Source organism: Martes martes (genome assembly GCF_963455335.1).
Source record: "Martes martes genome assembly, chromosome: 15".
NCBI lineage: Eukaryota > Metazoa > Chordata > Mammalia > Carnivora > Mustelidae > Martes > Martes martes.
In genome coordinates, this window is record NC_137903.1 from 30,772,475 (window position 1) to 30,789,917 (window position 17,443).

Here is a 17,443-nt window from a genome sequence, read left to right on the forward strand (position 1 = left end):
CTCCTAATCACAGATCTGGTCATTCACGCCCTTGCTCAAGAGTCCAGAGCAACTCCTGACTGACCACATTAAACTCCCCTGTGTGACGTGTCGTAAGTCCAGAACCAGCTTAACTCCAGCCAAACTACCCACGTTTATTTCTTACTAATCAATGCATTAAATCTCCATTCTAGTTATGAATGATCATTTTCTCAACTCTAAATAAGACAGTCCTTTCCCATTTCTATCCATTTCTATATTGATTTCCAGACCTGACGTGCCCGCCTTTTACTCTCCCTCTTCAGCCTCCTTATTTCCCATTTTCCTAGACGTGAAAATCCCACAGCCTCAGGAAATCTCCAGTCAGCTGAATGGACACAGTACTGTTTTTCTCTTCTACATTCCCACTGTGCACTAAACCTCCATGATAATACTTGCAACATTCTGTTTTGGCGTACCATATGCCAAACTGATCCACAAGGAAGCACTTCCTTCCTGGAGGGGAGAAGCTGTGTCTTTGTCAGAGTTTGCCCTCCTGTGAATGTTTATCACAGGGCACGAGCAGAACAGGTACCCCACAATGGGCAAGCTATACACAAAAGATTGAAATGGTGTAAAAACGCACCTGCCCATTCACTATTAATACTCATGAAGAATCTTTCAAATGTACACAGCGTCCTAACTATAAAAGTTTTTTTGTGTTTCTCCATTTGTTAGAAGTCAAGATGCAGCAACTAATTGTTTAAGGCTTCAAACTACTGGTAAAACTATTCCAAAAGTTCTGATAAAATTTATATTTGAGTATTTATCACTAAATAGAATTTCCAAAATTTATCAGACTGAAAAATTAAGTACATTACAAAAATGTAAGGTCTCATTGGCAATATCTCTAGCAGCCTTTTTATTAGTGAGATAATCTTCTGGATCCAGTGAGGGATACAAGAGTGAGTAATCTTTCTAATTGTAAAACGGAGATCTTTTGATTTTAAAGTTTAATTTTTTTGGCCTTAAGTCTATTATTATTATTATTATTATTTTGTCTTTTTAACTCTGCTGAACTTTCAATATATAGTTCAGGAAGGATAGTGACATTTTGTCACATTTTTTTTTTTTTTTTGCCTTATCCACTCATTGCTTTTGTTCTCCAATTTGAATTTACCAGTTAGCTAAATAAATCAACTTTGAGGTTTGAGTAAGAATATTTTTCAAAATCGTTCACTTGGCCTTTTAATGTAACACATGTCAATGAGAGAAAACTGAATGTCTTTTGCAATGTGCTTTTAAAGCATTTCCCTACCTTAGCTGTGTCAAGTACAGTCATAACACATAGGACCAATGCATGCCATGCTATTCCCAAAAGTTCTATCTGCAAAATCAAAAATGGTTATTACAGGAGAAGAGAAAATTTTCTCTCCACTTATTTTTTTTTAAAGATTTTATTTATTTATTTGACAGAAATAACAAGTAGGCGGAGAGGCAGGCAGAAGGGGGGCAGGTGGGAAGCAGACTCCCCACTGAGCAGAGAGCCAGATGCGGGGCTCGATCCTAGGACCCTGAAATTGTGACCTGAGCCGAAGGCAGAGGCTTAACCCACTGAGCCACCCAGGCGCCCCTCCACTTATCTTATTTTTCCTCTCCGCTCATCTTAAAATCTTCTCCTGAAAACTGAAGGAAACCAAGCCAACTTTGATAGGTCAGTGCTGAAAAGAGAAATCAAATGTGCCGTAAGTGTTGCTTTTAAAAATTAGGAGCATCACAGATTATACGTAACTCGACATTTCCTGAAATGATTTTTTACTACTCTGCTGTGGATAGGTAAATTAGGGCAACACTTTCATATATACCAGATTGGAAACTATTTGAGAAGTAAAAACATTTGAATTACAGAAATTAAGAAATGAGTAACAATATCAATATAAATTATTTATCAATAGACATTTTAAATATTTCTGCAACAATTTCCTATTTTATAAACATCTATACTGCATACCATCTGCTGAGACTTATTTTAATTCATAAAAAGACTATATTTAAATCAAAATGTAAGTGACAGAGTCAGAACAAAAGAGAAAGGGCAGGAGAATAAACTGAGAAAGTTCCAAATATGACTTCTAAAGGCAGACAATATAAAAGCTATAATCTTAGTTTAAGCCTTACACTCTTTAAACACAGTAATTATAGGACATCTGCTGGGAACACAGCTTTGCTATTGGGTAACATTAATTGCCCTGTAATATTTCCTGACACTCCCCAAAATATGCCCCATTGCTAATAATTCATTCACATTTCAGTACCATTATTAGCTACTAATTCAAACAATCAAGACAAAGACAACGAATGGATGACCTTGAACAATTACCCACTCAGTGAACAGAATTTATTTTGTGCTTTTCAAAGACATAACTGCTTTACAGAGACTGTGAATAGCACTCCCAAATCAGGCAAATGCAAACAAGGGGGAAAAAAAAAACTGTGGCATAAGCCTGAGGTTCTTAGTGTTCTTAGAATTTTGATAAAATTCACCCATATAGTAGGCTTTCTATAAGGAAAAATAAAAAAGTAGGATGAAGTTCAAGCGAAAACCAAATTCTTTTTATAATTGAGAGACAATTCAGTCATGGATAGGCAAGTATACAAATGGTTATTTATTTTTTATTTCAACCTGTGAGAACATTTAAGAATCCCATAAATTTAGAGCCAGAAAAAACATTCACTTCTCACAGCAAAATGGTGGGAGTTTAATGGACAGCTCCTCAGGGGGCTCCTTGTGCAAAATATTTTAAACACAGTCTGCCAAGTTAACACTCCCTCCTCTTCACCACCTCCTTGTTTCTCAAGAAATTTGAATTTTTTAAGAAATGTTGTACTCTTGGCCTTTTCTAATATGGAATGCATTAAGAGAAAACCCATAAATAAATGCTTACATATGCTCGTGAGAAAGAAAGCAGACACCTCAAATTGATCTATTTGCCAACAAAGGGGAAAAGGAGCAGGCACAACTGAAAACGAAGGCAGAGGAAGTAATAAATGACTCGGGCCGGCCGACGTCCCCACTATATTTCCTTGATGTGTTGGGGACCATGTTCTGGTCTGGTGTGTCCCAGTTAGAAATGCAAGAAGAATGGGGAAAAATGGATTAGGCATGAGCAATTCCTGTTGAGAAAAGGGTGTTGGCATTTTTTCCACTGTCTGAAAGTCCCGGCAAGTAAAGTGAAAATACACACTGATCTAATATAAAATCCCAAAAAGAGAAGGCAAAATTTGAATTCCTTCACTGATAAGAGACCCTAGAAAACAATTCCCACAACATTAAAAAAGTGAGGAAAATATGCATCTGTGTAAAGAGCTTTCTTATATTGGAACCTCCAATTCTTTTTCTTTCTTCTCCTCTTCTTCTAAAATTTTATTCTTCTTATGAAATTTATTATCATCAAAATTGATAATACGATGATGTTATTCAAAGTTTAGAGAAAAAGCCGTAGGAGATAATTGTTTCTAATTGTGTCCTGTTCCCACCCACCCCCAGTGTAAGTTTAATGCATTGCAAAAGTTTTTTCTATTGTTTTATTTTTTCACATACGAAAACCCAAAAATATAAATGACATAAGCACTCCTCTGTGTATCTTCCACTCGAGATTTTAACTTTAACTATTTCAGCTTACTAAAAATAAGATAGAATTCATCCATACAACCCTCACCTCACCATGTGTTTTTTTTAATTCCTTTTTTTTTTCTTTGCAGATGTTTACTGCCTTCAGGGATATTTTGCATAGAGTCAGAGAAGCTTATGTTAGAACACATGTTCTACCATAGAGGAAAAACCTTCATAATGTTGCAAAAAGACAGAGCGAAAGAACTCTACCTAACTGATATGGAAATGCAAGTGTTAGGAAGCTGAGAGTGAGAGGTTGAGGAGGAACTAGAAAACATTCGCTCCCTAACACTTGATCAGAGGTACATAAAATAAACAGGAAAAAAAAAAAAAAGCTCTAAATCAGCTCCCATAGAGCCTAAGATGATAACTTAACCACTGTGAGGTTTCTCTAAGTATTGAGATAGTTCTAAGAGCACCCTGAGTTTAAGAGCCTCCAAGTAGTTATTAATAGGGTTACTGTCTATTTGTTTGCAAAAATGTAAAATTCTCAGCTTGCTCTCCTTGAGGTTTCATCTTGATATTTTTAGAAGTCAGAGGAGGGTCTTCTCGTGTTCTTGGCACTGTCCTTACTAGTCCTTAAATTCCTCCCCTCCCTTCCTCCACATTTCTCCATTGCCTCAATGCCCCTGTAGGGTGGAGTTTCCCCATGACCATCAGCCTCTGCCCCCATGAGAAAATCCAGTGTCTCCTCCAAGGGCATGATCTCTCAGTGTTTCCCAGGTTGCTCAGCTTTGAGATTCCCAAGAGGTTCTGGGATTCCTATGCTCTTCCTGTTCTAAAGCAATAAGGGAAACAACCTGTCCTTCCTTCTTTGTAACACATTACCTCACAGAAGATTATCTCCATTTTACAGATGAGAAACTTTGGCTTAGCAAAGTTGAATGATTTGACCAAAACCACCCAGGTGGAAAATACTTATTCACTGGCCTTAAATATTATGCAAATTGTATATCATACTCTCAATGGACAGTCCTAAAATTGTCTGGATTCCAAGAAGAGCAAAATTTGGGGTAACTTGAGACATTTGCTACACATCCAAAAGTATGGAAAGCGATGTAAAGTCTGTGCTAAGAACAGGCACCCACAGAGCAAGAAGTCAGGGGGAAGGAAAGGTAACTCTAGAGGGATTCATGAGTCCTGAATTTATTGAATCCAACCTACTTGTTTTCCCTGGAATTACTATCCACTTTTGAGTATGACGCAGGGAAGACAAGCACCTTCACATTGCCGAGTAAAATTCATGAGCGTCCCATTGTAGCCCTTTCATGCAGAAGCAAACGTGCATCACTGTCTAATCTACAAACTTGAGCCAGCAGTGGTAGAGCACAATGACTAGAAGCACAACTCCAGGAGAGGACTCTACCCTTGAAGATCTATGTGGCCATGAGCAAGACCTTAACGCCTCTTTATCTGTGGAAGGGTCATGTAATGGTAACTCCATCACAGATTTGGTAGGAAAATTCAGTAAGTTAGCATGAATTGTTTAGAGCAGTATCTGGCCCACGGTAAAGGCTTAAGTATCATTAAAATTAATGTTATAGGAAAGACTACTCCATGCGTGACGTAATGAGAATGGGGAATGGCAATGACTTTCAGACCACAACTGTCTTTTATTTATATGCCTTTGGAGCCCACAAAATCTCATTCCGAACCCATATATCCTTATTTGGCTTCTATTTGCTCTTAGCAAAATATGCATTTTCACATATAAAGAAAAAGATCCAGAATAAGTAACTGGATATCAAGGATCCAACTTTTACAAAATAGCATTCTGATGAGAGGAAGATAAATTAATCAGATTCATGTTGATTAACTCTCTTTGAAAATGCACTAAACAAAAACAAAAAGACAAAAACAAACAAAAGCCGGGAAAAGTGAACTAGGGCTTTGTAGAAACACATTTTGCGGCCAAATCCTAAACATCACTCCACAAGCTCATGAAATGTGCTGGACCTGTTTAAATGGAGACTTTGTTGAGCTGCACTATTCTTTATCATTTTAGGGACACTCAAATACATTTATATGTAATTTGCTTCTGCATTATTTTATTAAAAGAAGACACCCTAAGTGAGTTTCTTTGCATAACAAAAAATTAATATTTACTTAAAGGTCAATTCTAGATATGCATTATCCCATTTTAAATATCTGTATGCCAAGCATTTAACACCCTAATATATTTTCTGATAGAAGAACTGAAGCAGTTTCTCTACCAAATTATTCTGAACATGGCCCTTGTTTGGCAATAACCTGAAGTTCATTGTAGAGATTTTAGGATGTTACTATTTTAGGAAATAAATGAATGCATTGGTCTATAGCCCACATTCCATTTTGTCTAGGAAATTATATGCCACAGGCCAGGAGGTATATTTTTTTCTTAATAAATAGTTGTGCAATGTCATGATTAACTGCGTGGAAATAAAGACAAGGAGGGTGTTTTCCTTCCAGGAGAAGTAAAATTTCTGGAAAGGTACTTAGTAATCTTTTCTATTCTTTCTTTTTTTATTTAAAAATTTTTTTTATTCTTAATTTCTTTAAAGAACTATCTGTTTAAAATCGTTTAGATTAAATTACATCTGCTTACTTGCAGTTTTGATATTTCCTTCTCAGAAACGAAAACACTTTTCAGCTAAAGTTCAGGTCCTAGCTTAAACGACATACTTCTGGTGTTCCCACATTTCATTTCAGATGTTGAGCCAAGCTCAAATTAGATTCATATTTTCTGTTCTTTTTTTTTTTAAATCCCACAAACTCTATATGGTTATAGATTATGTCTGTTTAGAAAATTTTGTTGAGACTAGAAAGATAAGCCATACAATATGAACTTCATAATTTAGCCTACAAAATTCTCTTTAAATCAGTGCCATTCAAAAAAAGTAAAAATTAAACGAATCAAGGCTAGTTTGTGAGTAAAGCAAATGTATTTAAAAAAGAACGGACTTTAAAGGAAACATGACTTCAAGCAAAATTAACATTTTGTATCACAGGCCTCACATGCTGAATATTCAGCATGTTTGACCAACATTCAGTAGCACTTAATGCAAAGAAAGGCTTGTGCAACTGTTTTATGAAATATTTATTTAGTAAATAAAAGCATAGTTCCGTTTGCTAAGTATATTCTTCAAGTAAGTCATTTGGAAATATTCAAATTTTATTATCTTACCCAACAAGTAATGCTGCTCTTTGATCTCACATCTTGAACTTTGCCCATATGAGTTACACAATGCTTTTGATACTACAGCCTCACGAGGCTTGTTTTCGAAGGATAATCTACGTGGATCTTAGAGATATCAGATTCCTCTTTCTCATATTGAACCAAAGGTTGCCAGATACCAAATGAGTAAACGCATGCAATGCTATTCACAGGAACTTGTTGCCAATAATGTAAGGCAGGTGTAAACAGATCAAATGGGTCACCTGAAAGAACAACCAGAAAAAGGACGTCTATAAAGTCAGAAAGGTATGACCTAGGTTCTAGTCCCTGCTCTAACATGGATTGCCTTTAATCACATTATGGAGTATTGGGAATTATTGTCATTTTAAGACCATACTAGAGTAAAATTTGTTAAAAGGAACTCTACATGTGGAGTAAATCTATAAGGATCTGCATGAGGGAAGACGGGGCCAAGTGAGGCTTGGTCTCATGATAGGACTTAGGAACCGGCTGGTCTGGATGCCATCAGAAAATGGGAAGTAAATGCAAGGCTCCTGACCAAACAGCATAGTTGAGAGAATCGGGTTGATAGCAGGTGATGACAAAGTAGCAAGTTTGTCCTGAAACTGAACTCAATCAAGTTTTGACAAAGTCTACAAAGAAGACAGATGGATAGAAACTTCTTTGTGGAGAAAGTGTCTAAAGTAATAATGAGTTTTAACTTCTAAAACAATGTAAGAATTCTCATCTAATTAAAATGTTGCCAGGGACAAATCTTATAAAGTATTATTGATGCATAAATAAAAAAGCAGTAACTTTTGGGCACCTGGGTGGCTCAGTGGGTTAAGCCTCTGCCTTCGGCTCAGGTCATGATCTCAGGGTCCTGGGATCGAGAGTCCCTCATCAGGCTCTCTGCTCAGCAGGGAGCCTGCTTCCCTCTCTCTCTCTGCCTGCCTCTCTGCCTACTTGTGATCTCTCTCTCTCTGTCAAATAAATAAATAAAATCTTTAAAAAAATTTTATCATAGGATGAATTTTTTCCCTGTGTATTAGAGGCATATACTTATCCCAGGGTGTTAAAAATTAAAAAAAAAAAGTGTATAATGTGTGTGCATATGGTTTTATTTTATTTTTCTAAAGTTATTTGCAATTGTGTTAATGTTTCACATACGTATTCACTATATTTATTGGAGTAAATATCTATTCAGTTGATACTAAGCACCATATTAAGTAATAAGGATGAAAAACATATTAGTGTCTTCTCTTGAGGAACTCATAATATGTTCAAGAGAGAGAGATCCTAAACAGGCACAAATTTTCACTATACTTTGCTAAATACTCTAATACATTTATAAACAAAATACTATAGGAACACAAGTGAGGAAATAATCCTGACTGGGCAAGAAGGGAAAGAGTTTTTAAAAAATACACAGAGAAGGTCTTTGGTGTGAACATTGAAGAATGGAGAATATTTTATCTATTCTAGAATCACAAAATATTATTACTAAAAAGGTGTATCAATTACTTAGATCAAGTTCCTCATTTTAAAGATGGGGACTTGGAGCTGTTAAGTGATTTACTGGAAGTCACCAAATAAATAAATAAATAAATAAATAAATAAAATAAATAAAAGGCAAAGAGGAGTAAGAATCCAGGGGTCTTGGTTTCCAGGTTACTGGACTTTCTATTTCATATAGGACTCTTTTTCCAAATCAGTGTCTCCTTTGCAAATCCCACCCCTATATCCACATCAAACCACTTAGCATACGTACATTATTGAACAAGAAAATACTTAAACTAAATCTCTATTTAAAGGAAGCAGTGATTAAGCAAAAATCCGGAAGTAATATTTTTAATCATTGTTGCAAGATATTCCCATTTATTTACTTCTCTTGCTAGGAAATATGATATTGTTTAGTTACTATTCAGTTTGGAACAAGAAGAAATGTAATACTATTTACTTTATTATTGAATGCCAAAAATCCTTAAATGACCGGTAGTATTTATTATTTAAAACATCCCTTAAAACCCATGACCATCTGACGCCCACTTACTAGGTCTGGCAACTTTGAATTGGACCCTTTGCAATTTTGACGGATGTTCAGAAATATAAGTAGCCAAAATACCATATATGTGCATTGGTTGTGAAAGTTTTGGGTGTGATTCCAAGCTTAATCACCCACATGGTTTTCAGTGCTGATTTACACAATCATGATTAAAGAGAGGAGCATGGTAAAAATGTCTCTTCACTTGGTGGCTATATATAGATGTTCAAAATCTCCTGCTACTTTGTAGTTCTCTTTCTGGATAATCCCATTCATTTTTAAAACTACAGAAAATTGCATTTTGAATATTTGTAGACTTCCATATATTTTAAGCATATGTTTCTATTTGGATGTACCTTAATCCCAGAGCAGCCAGACAACAAATTTGGCACTCAAGTATGGAATGTAGCCATGTTGTGCTCTCAGATAGAATTAGCAGAACATTTACATCATTTAGATTTAATATTGTATTTTTCTTACAAGAAATAGGTATCATTGCCTGCTTGAATTTGAAGTATAAGATCCAGCTGATTGCATTATTGATCAAATTTATACATCTGGTTTTAACAGATTAACATTATTTTGGCCATTTGAAATGATGAAATTAGTTTGGCCATATGGTGACCAAATGGCAATTATTAACTTCTCATTAATTAGCTGTTATAATAGCATAAATATAACCATATATGGGTCAATTTGGTTAAGCTGTTGAGATTGCTTCTTCCTAGTATCACCTATGCAGTCTTTTTAAAGAAGCCAGCAATTGAACTCGATTTCCTCCTCACTTCCAATATAACTTATATGAATATAGTTAGTCAATTAACTAAATGATGATACAGTTATTGGTATCAGTAGATACACTTTAATGTATGTTAATCATGTAATGCATACTGATATAATTTTAATACATGTAAAAATATATATTTATATCATGAAAATTATCAGTTTTATGAATACTTCTTCTGGGTTCTACTAAGTATGATTATTTTTTTTCCTTTAACCATTAATGAAAAATGTTTAACATGTCATAATTATTCTGACAGAGAACACAACAAAATATCTTTTTTTCCTGCTTAATTCTAGTGCATTGATCATGGTTAGATGTTAAATTTTGAAGTCAATGTTTAAAATGTTAAGGAATCCAATGGGAAAGAAAACAGTGTCTTTTACAGTTTCTTATTAAACAAGAATTATATAGTTTTATGATGAATAGTACTGTGGAATCTTCTGGGATAATATGTGGTACACATTTAAACAAATGGCATTAATCATTAATACTTTCTGTAAAATTACCAGACACCAAAGAAGATAACCATACTAATGGGTCTTTCCCTTCAGAGAAATGAAGTAGGAAAGATGATTGGCATGGCTATTTCCTTGTCTTCCAAATGCAAGGACAACAATAATAACTCAACTCCTCCATTCTTTCCCTAGTTTGAAAAATAGTATGTGGGTAAAGATCTGGCACATCATGTGGAATATGAATTATATTTACTCATCTTTCTTCCCACCCACCTGCCCTTCAAAATGAGACATTTCTTTACTGGTTATTTGAGTATAGAGACTATTCAAATGCAAATAGAGACTCTCTTTTGCACTTGAACTCACAGTGACCCATCTCAGAGCTCTTAATAAATAGATCATAATGTAAATTCTTTAGAACCAAACAAAGAAAAGCATAGACAATCTAGATTTTCGTACACAGCTCAAGTCTTTACAAGTATATAACAGTTCAGCCTCCAGCTAGTTAGATGGGAAACATGACTAGAGAAAGACTATTTCATTTTTCAATCTTTTTGCCTTTGGTTCAGTAGAGGCTACATTGAAAGGAACACTAAGAAAGTAGTTCTTACATTTGTTTTCCTACTGGTGTGTTTTCCTTAACCGACACCCTACATCTACTGTGGATTATAACATGACATATACTAAGAGTTTCGAAGATTGACTGGTTTCTCTTGAGAGGAAGGAAATGATTTCTCATAAGAGAAATATATAATATTAATGTTTATGTTAATATTAATTATATATATGCATCATATCAATTTATAAGAAAATATTCTCTGTAGTTTGATCATTTTACTGTTTGGGGTTATAAAATGAGAAAAATAAATAAATAAATAATAAAATAAAATCGTAAAGGATAGGGGCTTCTGGATAGCTCAGTCAGTTAAACAGCCTTCAGCTCAGGTCATCATCTCAGGGCCCTGGGCTCCAGCCAGGATTTGGGCTTCCTGCTCAGTGGGGAGTCTGCTTCTCTCTCTCCCTCTGCCCTCCCCCCACCACCCCAACTCCTGCTTTCTCTGTCTCAAATAAATTTTAAAAAGTTAAAAAAAAAAAAAAAAGGATATGGAAGTACTTGAGGAAGTTTTAAATCTGATCAAAGAAACTTTTTTTTTTTTTTTAAGAGAGAGAACATAAAAGAGCAAGCACGGGGGTGGGAAGAGGAAGAGGAAGAGGGATCTTCAGCAGGCTCCATGCCCAGCACAGAGCCAGGTGTGGGGCTCAATCTCATGACCCTGAGATCATGATTTGAGCTGAAATCAAAAATCTGGCACTTAGGGGCGCCTGGGTGGCTCAGTGGGTTAAGCCTCTGCCTTCGGCTCGGGTCATGGTTTCAGGGTTCTGGGATCGAGCCCCGCATCGGGCTCTCTGCTCAGCAGGGAGCCTGCTCCCCGCCCCCCAGCCTCTGCCTGCCTCTCTGCCTACTTGTGATCTCTCTCTCTCTCTATCAAATAAATAAATTAAAATCTTAAAAAAAAAAAAAAAAGAGTTTGGCACTTAACGGATTAAGCCACCCAGGAGCCCCTGGTCAAGGAAACTTAAAAAAGGATTTTTCATGATAAATTTTGGAATAGAATTGAGGATAGATATATCCTTGTGGGGAAGCTTATACATATAAAAAATAAGATGAGTATAAAAATAATTATCATGCTAGGCCACAATAAGACAGTTTTCAAGTGAGGATCTTCATCTAGTTGCTTTCCAGACAAATGAGAAATTGAAGACCTATTAGATAGTGGATAAAACAGAAAATAAAATTGTTAATATGAACATCTTCTATTGATTTTTCAGGTGATCTCTTGTGTACTAAACTTGACTCTTTTCTTTATAATGAAAAAGAATAAAGGTAAGGATTTTCAAGGGCCGTGGTTTATATCAGCACAACAAATAACATAGCTTTAATAACTACATACAAATTTTGTGTCTGTGAGATGTTACCTCAGAGTAAAAAGAGAAAATGAAGTATTAATGACGGCCTTTTAAAAATCATCCTATTATAGGGTACATTCACTAGTATTACAAAAATACCAGTCTTGATAATTTTACCAAGAAAAAAAAATGTTAAGCTTAGGATAAAAATATTTTTCTTAGCTGGTAAACTTTTTTTTTTCTCTTTATTTCCCTATGCTAGAGAAAGCCTTGGATTACTAGCATTAATGTATAGCATAAGGTAATACTATTATGAACTTCCAAATAGCTGATCTTTGAGGCTTATGGTATTTCCATTATATATTCCCAAGAATGAATATAACACACACACATTTTAAGAAGACATGCTAACAGGCTCTCTAAGTTTTTTGTTTTGTTTTTTTTTTAGATTATGTATTTATTTATTTGAGAGAGCGAGAGTGAGCGAGTGAGCAAGAGAGAGAGAGAGAGAGAGAGGAGCACAAGTGGGGGGGGGGAGGGAGCAGAGGGAGAGGGAGAAGCAAACTCCCTGCTGAGCAGAGAGCCTGATTTGGGGCTCGATCCCTGGGACTCCAGGATCACTGACTGAGCCACCAGGTGCCCCAGCTCTCTAAGTTTTATCCCTACTTCTAGTTGACTATCAATAGAAAAGTGTAGGGGAGGGGGAGTACAAAAATCTTGAAAGCAAAACCACCACTGTTTTCTGATGTCACCTCATATATTTTATTCCTTGGATACTCATGTTTTGTAACTTGACCAGCTGTCTCAATAAAAGAACGGGAAAGGAAACCAAATTTCAAAAAAAAAAAAATGAATGAATAAATCAAAGATTCTTAACCAACTTAAGTAAAACAAAAGAAATTAACAAGTTTATCAATATCCTATTCTATTCTCCTAAAGTCAAGAGATGTGTCATTTTTCGTGTTATTGGGTCCTATCTGATAGAGGAACACAATGTCAGGACATCTTATGGTATATTCAGCCTGTCCTTGTCTCTACCCTCTGTATCTGTCTAATCTTGTGTTAGGTTATGCAATTCCTTGGTCATGGCACCGTATTTTCTATTGATGGTTAGAGCTCACTGTCGCATGTGACTGGTTGTTAACCCTCTAATAACTAACATCTCGTTGGAGTCCACTGAGGTCACTGATGGACCTTAAGCTGTAGATTTTGTGAATTTGCTCCTTAGAAAGTATTTATTTTCATTTATTTGTGATCCCGTCATCTTTTTCTTGCTTAGCTTATGTGTCCCCTGAGTACCAATATCACCACCCCCTGCATTTGTTTTCTTAATATTTCACTTTGAGTAAAATATATTTGTGTTAGATTTTGAACATCCTCAGAATGTGAATTGTCTACAGATTACTGTTTCTTGAATTCTCTGTGAAAGTATAACTCCATTCATACTTTAGTTTATTAATTATTCATTATACTCCCTAATGAGTCTATCATTCCAAATTTTATCATATTTTTATGTAGTGATAAAACTCTTTATAGACAACTAAGGTGCAATAGTACAAAGTAATTATCAACTTAGCTGTTGATTTCCCTTTTTCCAAATTTCATATATATCAAGAGTATGGGTAGTAATAGTTCCTCCTCACTTTTAAGTAGTTAATTTAAAAAAAAATTTTTGCGTCATGGTTCCTGGATGAATTTTATTTCTTCTTTCATTTGTTACTGTGTCCTGTGCCTCATATGATTATTCCATAGGCAAAATTTCTTAAGTTTACATTTAAATAGGTACTGATATTTTAAAACATTTAGATGCAGGAAAAATCCCGATGTCCTTGAAAGTGTGTTGTGAGAATTGGCAGACATAATGTACACATCTAATTGATTTTCAAACGAGTGCATTTTGAAAATAAGTACAAGTAAATCAACTTCTCTCTAGTACATGCTTCCCATGTACTAGACACTTCTACTACGATGGGATCTTTTGATTTGAACTCCCAGCATTAAGCTACATTTTCTTCTTTTATCATTGTCATGCTGTTCATTGGGTGTTATGATGGCAAAAAGAAACTTCCCTTCAGATTCTGGTATACTGTTTGTGTCAACCTGTAGATTTAATAAATTAAGAAATGTCTTTAATTTTACATAACATTTCAGGGATGTATCTGCAGTTCTAAACTGGAGAGTTGGTTTTAAAATCATGTTGAGCATTAGCCAAACCGCTCTGTCTCTTCCTCATTGCCAGCTTTGCCACATGTGGTGGCAAAGTTGCCACATGTGGTCCTTTCTAATTGTCCTTGAGGAACATGTACAAACAACGTCCTGTCTGGTGATATATCAGCTTCCATGGAAAACATGCATAATGCTATATGTATATGGACAAATTTGACATGAATATTTACATATCCACATAAAGACACACACTTACAGTTTAACCTTCTTGACCACAACTGTAAAACATGAAAAATCATACTCCTGTAAGATTGAATTTGAAGCAGAAACAGCTTCGTATTTTAATACTTGTTTTTCTCTCAGAAGAACCCATGTGCAGAGAATTAAACTGCAGAAAGGATTCATATTAATACTGAATTTAATCTTTTAAAAGTAATGATGGAAGTAAAGGATGGTCATGGGGAAGAGGGAAAAAATGTGATAGAGCAGGAAGCATGTTAAGAGCTTTACGACCCTTCCAGAAAACCTTGGCTTTATTTCTTTTATTTTTTTATTTTTAGTTTTTTAAAAGAAGGTTTTATTTATTTATCTGAGAGAGAGAGAGAGAGAGCATGAGAGAAGAGAGGCAGAGGGAGAGGGAGAAGCAAACTCCCCACTGAGCAGGGAACCAACAAGGGGCTTGATCCCAGGACCCCGAGATCATGACCTGAGTTGAAGGCAGATGTCTTAACCAACTGAGCCACCCAGGCACCCCAGCTTTATTTATTTTAAAGAAGTAAAGGCAATAGTTAGGTTTTCTAATGACCATGCAATACTTACAAGTACAGTTTTTTGAGCACCTGTCATATAATCCTTACCACCACTGTACGGGGGAAATGTTGTTACCCCTATTTCTCAGACAAAAAAATGCAAGCTTGAAGACTTGTCATGATTTGCAAATGTAGTACATTAAGTAAGGGACATCTCCAGGAACCAAAGGCAGTTTAACTGGTTTCAAAGCGCATGCTTGGCCCTCTTCATCATGATGCATGCTTAATATTTATCATGTTTAAGTCTTTCCCGCTAGCCTCGTTCATGATGATTTCCTTTTTTTTTTTTTTTTAAGATTTTATTTATTTATTTGATGGAGAGAGAGAGCACAAGCAGGGGGAGCAGCAGAAGGAGAAGCAGACTCTCAGCTGAGCAGAGAGCCCGACTTGGGACTCCATCCCAAGACCCTGGGATCATGACCTGAGCGGGAGGCACACACTTAACTGACTGAGCCACCCAGGCATCCACTGTGATGATTTTCTAAACCGCATAGTTTTTCTCCTTTAGACTCTCTTCAGGCATTACTCATCCAACAAACAATGATGGATCACCTGATGTATGCTGTGCTACACCTGTTCTTCTGGCCTGGAAAATACATTCCCTATTTAATTCTCACAGAGGAAAATACTTAAATTTTTTAGGCTACAAATTCCTGTTCTTTCAATATTTTCTGAAATACAGCAGTACGAGATAATGAACATAATCTGAGAACACTCTAAGTATTTATGACAAAGTCTAAAGAGTACATTTTACATTCCTAGCTTGCCCCATTGAGAGGCCATAAATCACAATTATATCAAATATTTTAGCCATAAAAAGGGATATATTTGTGTCTATAAGAAGGTAGCTTGTTTCTTCTAATAGAATGATCCTGACAATTTTATTATAAGCTTAGTTACATAAATGACTTTTCCCTCCCTTTTTCTGCTAATAAAGTGCTTTTAGAAATAAATTACTTCAATTTCTGTGTAATGGATGAGGACATTAAGCACAATCTTGTGAACTGTTAATCATGCCCGCAAGTCACTTATTTTTACCTAGAAATTATCTCATAAATTTTGAAATTGGGCACTGGCTACTAAGTTTAGCGGTATTTCTCACTGTAAACCATAATAAATGGATGTATTATACTAAATTAAATGATGAACAATTGATGCTTCTCAGGATCTCCTCTATCAACAGTTTTATAATGTTTAATTCCAGTGGATACCCTGCTTACCCCAGAATTGAATTAGATCCTGCATCTTGTTTCAGTGGAGACAGGAGTGGACATAGGTATTTTTGTGGAGTCAGAGGTTTAGAAAGAAGGCTCTTTCAAGTTCATGGCAAGTACCAGAGTAATGGGTTTTATGGTGGCCTTCTCAGAATGATTGGCAGAACACTGTGGCACTGATTTATCAGATGAACGACTTCCGACACGGTCAGGAAGGTGGGGAATCAGGAGGCTGTATGCTGCAGGTATTGAATGTGAGAAGGTGTGGACTTGGCTGTGATGTGTGGATTAGATACCCAGAATCAGGCCCAGCCCCCGCAACTATATAGATATTGGAAACAGAGTCTGGCCATCACTGCTAAGCTACCATTAATATCCAAGAAACTAGGCACTAGATAGCTATGCCAGAAATCCTGATTACAACCATGGTTTCTCAACTTCTACAAAACCTGACATTGGCATCTCCATGATTTGGCAACAGGAAAGAACCAAAACCTCAGTAAGTTGATTTCAGCTTCTTGGTGCATCTGATTGGAGAGTCTTATTTTCACTGCTACTCCTGTTTTCAAGGGAGATGGTGACTGTAGTTTTTTGTTTATTAAAGATTTATTTATTTGACAGACAGAGATCACAAGTAGGCAGAGAGGCAGGCAGAGAGGCAGGCAGAGAGAGAGGGGAAAGCAGGTTTCCTGCTGAGCAGGGAGCCTGATGCGGGGCTCGATCCCAGAACCCTGGGATCATGACCTGAGCCGAAGGCAGAGGCTTTAACCCATTGAGCCACCCAGGTGCCCCAGTGACTGTAGTTTTTAAAGTTAACATATTTTATAGAGGAGGCGGATACACAGAGGGAATGTTGAATGCTAATTTAACCCCATCTAGTAGAGATCCTGGTAACTAGTGCATCCTTGTAAGTAGTAAGTGGAATAATTTTTAAAGTAGTAATTATAATAGTATCCTTATTGAGAAAGAGTGTTATAAAATAACAGGCTACATCAGTGACCCAGACTCTGAAAAGTAGCCAAAAGTTTCCAAAATGTTATATATGATTTGAAGAATGCATGCTTAAATAAGCTGGAGCATATTAAAAGGCCTTAGAGTTCATTTGAAGATTTCTCTATGATACATCAATGCTAGAATAGAAATAAGATATTTTGTTTTGTTTTAACTACAAAATATGCTACTATATTGCCACCAGGTTTTTTTCTGTCTCTCCGTTCATTCCCCTTGCTTTAAATAATATTTATATATTTTGATTCCAAAATTAATATCTCCAGC